This window comes from Filicampus tigris, chromosome 19 (assembly GCF_054856515.1).
Source record: "Filicampus tigris isolate MCC_2025a chromosome 19, RoL_Ftig_1.0, whole genome shotgun sequence".
Taxonomy (NCBI): domain Eukaryota; kingdom Metazoa; phylum Chordata; class Actinopteri; order Syngnathiformes; family Syngnathidae; genus Filicampus; species Filicampus tigris.
This window is the reverse complement of record NC_141235.1, coordinates 13755001-13760000: the sequence shown is the minus strand read 5'-3', so window position 1 is coordinate 13760000 and position 5000 is coordinate 13755001. Positions and strand designations below refer to the sequence as shown.

The window sequence follows — 5000 nt, the reverse complement described above, 5'->3', positions numbered from 1 at the left end:
GGTTGGGCCTGGTTAGTACTTGGATGGGAGACTGCCTGGGAATACCAGGTGCTGTAAGCTTTTGCAACTCAATCGCAAAATCTGTCTTTCAGCTTCTGTAGCAGCTTGCTTACAATTAACCAATCCTGACCCTGCGTCGCCTATAAAAAAATAATATCTAGGCCTTATTGCAGCTAACAGCCATACTACCGTGAAAACGCCCGATCTCGTCTGATCTCGGACGCTAAGCAGGGTCGGGCCTGGTTAGTACTTGGATGGGAGACTGCCTGGGAATACCAGGTGCTGTAAGCTTTTGCAACTCAATCGCAAAATCTTTCTTTCACAAAAGACTTCAACTTCTGGAGCTGCTTGCTCGCCACATGCTATCCTGACAGGCTGACAGCTGAAATTTAGAACTGTCCCCTTACCTGTGGAAAAACTGAGGTTCAAAGCATATACAAAAAATACAAACATCTTTTTCCCCCGAACTCACTCACAAAAGAAAACTTTTACAACGGACGTCAAGTACTGTAGCTGCTTGGTAGAAGCTAATCACATGCTATCCTGACAGACTGACAGCTGAAAATGCTAACAGCCCTTGCCTGTGGAAAAATAGTGGAGGAAATCAAATAGATCAAATACAAAATGCTTCGCCCCCCCCCCCCCCCCCACCCCCCCCCCAGAATTGGGGTGTGCGTCTCCTTTAAAAAAATATATTTTTAGGCCTACCCCCGTGAGCCGTCACCTTATCGTGGTGGAGGGGTTTGCGCGCCCCAATGATCCTAGGAGCTACGTTGTCTGGGGCTTTATGCCCCTGGTAGGGTCACCCATGGCAAACAGGTCATAGGTGAGGGACCAGACTAAGCACGGCTCAAAATGACCCCTAATGATGAGTAAAATTAACGGACCACGTTTTCCCTCGCCCGGACGCGGGTCACCGGGGCCCCCTTCTGGAGCCAGGCCTGGAGGTGGGGCTCGATGGCGAGCGCCTGGTGGCCGGGCCTGCACCCATGGGGCCCGGCCGGGCTCAGCCCGAAAAGGATACGTGGGTCCCCCTTCCCATGGGCTCACCACTGGTGGGAGGGGCCAAAGGGGTCAGGTGCCGTGTGAGCTGGGCGGCGGCGGAAGACGGGGACCTTGGCGGTCCGATCCCCGGCAGCAAAAACTAGCTCTTGGGACATGGAATGTCACCTCTCTGGCAGGGAAGGAGCCTGAGCTGGTGTGTGAGGCTGAGAGGTTCCGATTAGATATAGTCGGGCTCACCTCCACGCACAGCTTGGGTTCTGGTCCCAGTCCTCTTGAGAGGGGTTGGACACTCTTCCACTCTGGAGTTGCCCAGGGTGAGAGGCGCCGAGCAGGTGTGGGCATACTTATTGCCCCCCGGCTTGGCGCCTGTACATTGGGGTTTACCCCGGTGGACGAGAGGGTAGCCTCCCTCCGCCTGAGGGTGGGGGGACGGGTCCTGACTGTTGTTTGTGCTTATGCACCAAACGGCAGCGCAGAGTACCCACCCTTTTTGGAGTCCTTGGAGGGTGTGCTGGAGGGCGCTCCACCTGGGGACTCCATCGTTCTGCTGGGGGACTTCAATGCTCACGTGGGCAATGACAGTGAGACCTGGAGAGGTGTGATTGGGAGGAACGGCCCCCCCGATCTGAACCCGAGCGGTGTTCGGTTACTGGACTTCTGTGCTCATCACGGATTGTCCATAACGAACACCATGTTCAAGCATAAGGGTGTCCATATGTGCACTTGGCACCAGGATACCCTAGGCCGCAGTTCGATGATCGACTTTGTAGTCGTATCATCGGACCTGCGGCGGGTGAAGAGAGGGGCGGAGCTGTCAACTGATCACCATCTGGTGGTGAGTTGGCTCCGATGGTGGGGGAAGATGCCGGTCCGACCTGGCAGACCCAAACGTATTGTGAGGGTTTGCTGGGAACGTCTGGCAGAATCCCCTGTCAGAAGGAGTTTCAACTCCCACCTCCGGCAGAACTTTTCCCACGTCCCGGGGGAGGCGGGGGACATCGAGTCCGAGTGGACCATGTTTCGTGCCTCCATTGTTGAGGCGGCCGATCGGAGCTGTGGCCGCAAGGTGGTCGGTGCCTGTCGTGGCGGCAATCCCCGAACCCGCTGGTGGACACCAGCGATAAGGGATGCTGTCCAGCTGAAGAAGGAGTCCTATCGGGCCTTTTTGGCCTGCGGGATCCCGGAGGCAGCTGACGGGTACCGGCTGGCCAAGCGGAATGCAGCCCTGGCGGTTGCTGAGGCAAAAACCCGGGTGTGGGAGGAGTTCGGGGAGGCCATGGAAAATGACTTCCGGACGGCTTCGAGGAAATTCTGGTCCACCATCCGGCGTCTCAGGAGGGGGAAGCAGTGCACCATTAACACTGTTTATAGTGGAGATGTGGTGCTGCTGACCTCAACTCGGGACGTTGTGGGTCGGTGGGGAGAGTACTTCGAAGACCTCCTCAATTCCACCGACACGCCTTCCGCTGAGGAAGCAGAGCCTGGAGACTCTGAGGTGGGCTCTCCTATCTCTGGGGTTGAAGTCACCGAGGTAGTCAAAAAGCTCCTCGGTGGCAAAGCCCCGGGGGTGGATGAGATCCGCCCGGAGTTCATAAAGGCTCTGGATGTTGAGGGGCTGTCATGGTTGACACGTCTCTTCAGCATCGCGTGGACATCAGGGACAGTGCCTCTGGATTGGCAGACCGGGGTGGTGGTCCCCCTTTTTAAGAAGGGGGACCGGAGGGTGTGCTCCAATTACAGAGGGATCACACTCCTCAGCCTCCCCGGCAAGGTCTATTCAGGGGTGCTGGAGAGGAGGGTCCGTCGGAAGGTCGAATCCCGGATTCAGGAGGAGCAATGTGGTTTTTGTCCTGGCCGTGGAACAGTGGACCAGCTCTACACCCTCAGCAGGGTCCTCGAGGGTGCATGGGAGTTTGCCCAACCGGTCTACATGTGTTTTGTGGACTTGGAGAAGGCGTTCGACCGTGTCCCTCGGGGAGTTCTGTGGGGGGTGCTTCGGGAGTACGGGGTACCGAGCCCCCTGATAAGGGCTGTCCGGTCCCTGTACCACCGATGCCAGAGTTTGGTCCGAATTGCCGGCAGTAAGTCGGATTCGTTTCCTGTGGGGGTTGGACTCCGCCAAGGCTGCCCTTTGTCACCGATTCTGTTCATAACCTTTATGGACAGAATTTCTAGGCGCAGCCGAGGTGTCGAGGGGGTCCGGTTTGGTGGCCTCAGTATTGCATCTCTGCTTTTTGCAGATGATGTGGTACTGTTGGCTTCTTCAAGCCGCGATCTCCAACTCTCGCTGGAGCGGTTCGCAGCCGAGTGTGAAACGGTCGGAATGAAGATCAGCACCTCCAAATCTGAGACCATGGTCCTCAGTCGGAAAAGGGTGGCGTGCCCTCTGCGGGTCGGGGATGAGATTCTGCCCCAAGTGGAGGAGTTCAAGTATCTTGGGGTCTTGTTCACGAGTGAGGGTAAGATGGAACGGGAGATCGACAGGCGGATCGGTGCAGCGTCTGCTGTGATGCGGACCCTGTATCGGTCTGTCGTGGTGAAGAAGGAGCTTAGCCGAAAGGCGAAGCTCTCAATTTACCGGTCGATCTACGTTCCTACTCTCACCTATGGTCATGAGCTGTGGGTCATGACCGAAACAACAAGATCTCGGATACAAGCGGCCGAAATGGGTTTCCTTCGCAGGGTGTCCGGGCTCTCCCTTAGAGATAGGGTGAGAAGTTTGGCCATCCGGGAGGGACTCAGAGTCGAGCCGCTGCTCCTCCGCGTTGAGAGGAGCCAGTTGAGGTAGCTTGGGCATCTGTTTAGGATGCCTCCTGGACGCCTCCCTGGTGAGGTGTTCCGGGCATGTCCCACCGGCAGGAGACCCCGAGGACGACCCAGAACACGCTGGAGAGACTATGTCTCCCGGCTTGCCTGGGAACGCCTTGGGATCCTTCCGGAAGAGCTGGAGGATGTTGCTGGGGAGAGGGAAGTCTGGGCTTCCCTGCTGAAGCTGCTGCCTCCGCGACCCGACTTCGGATAAGCGGGAGATAATGGATGGATGGATGGATTTTTAGGCCTCATTACAGCTTACGGCCATAGTACCCTGAAAACGCCCAATCTCGTCCGATCTCGGTAGCTTAGCAGGGTTGGGCCTTGTTAGTACTTGGATGGGAGACTGCCTGGGAATACCAGGTGCTGTAAGCTTTTGCAACTCAATCGCAAAATCTGTCTTTCAGCTTCTGTAGCTGCTTGCTCACAGTTAACCAGGCTATCCTGACCCTGCGTAGCCTATAAAAAAATAATATCTAGGCCTCATTACAGCTTACGGCCATACTACCCTGAAAACGTCTGATCTCGGACGCTAAGCAGAGTCGGGCCTGGTTAGTACTTGGATGGGAGACCGCCTGGGAATACCAGATGCTGTAAGCTTTTGCAGCTCAATTGCAAAATCTGTCTTTCACAAAAGACTTCAACTTCTGGAGCTGCTTGCTCAAACTTAACCACATGCTATCCTGACAGGCTGACAGCTGAAATTTAGAACTGTCCCCTTACTTGTGGAAAAACTGAGGTTCAAAGCAAATACAAAAAATACGAACATCTTTTTCCCCCGAACTCACTCACAAAAGCAAACTTTTACAACGGACGTCATGTACTGTAGCTGCTTAGCTGCTTGGTCGAAGCTAACCACATGCTATCCTGACAGACTGACAGCTGAAAATGCTAACAGCCCTTGCCTGTGGAAAAATAGTGGAGGAAATCAAATAGAACAAATACAAAATACTTCGCCCCCCCCCGCCCCCGAATTGGGGTGTGCGTCTCCTATAAAAAAAATATTTTTAGGCCTCATTACAGCTTACGGCCATGCTACCCTGAAAACGCCCGATCTCATCCTATTTCGATAGCTTAGCAGGGTTGGGCCTGGTTAGTACTTGGATGGTACCTTTGAACTTTTAACTAGTTCTGATTTTAATAAGTCCCCACAGAGACCAACAGATGCTCTCTGTGAGGACTTT

At 54.9% G+C, this 5000-nt stretch overlaps 1 non-coding gene and 3 pseudogenes across 1 annotated transcript; all 4 read left to right on the top strand.

The window, feature by feature from the left end:
- The window catches only part of LOC147129787 (5S ribosomal RNA), a 119-nt pseudogene extending 59 nt beyond the window's left edge, over window positions 1–60 (top strand).
- A 112-nt stretch (window positions 61–172) lies between these two features.
- On the top strand, window positions 173–291 carry LOC147129786 (5S ribosomal RNA). Its single transcript, XR_015083232.1, has one exon. It is a non-coding gene; the product is annotated as a 5S ribosomal RNA (ribosomal RNA).
- A 3781-nt stretch (window positions 292–4072) lies between these two features.
- Window positions 4073–4191, top strand: LOC147129785 (5S ribosomal RNA; annotated as a pseudogene).
- Window positions 4192–4307: 116 nt separating this feature from the next.
- On the top strand, window positions 4308–4416 carry LOC147129784 (5S ribosomal RNA; annotated as a pseudogene).
- Window positions 4417–5000: the final 584 nt, after the last annotated feature.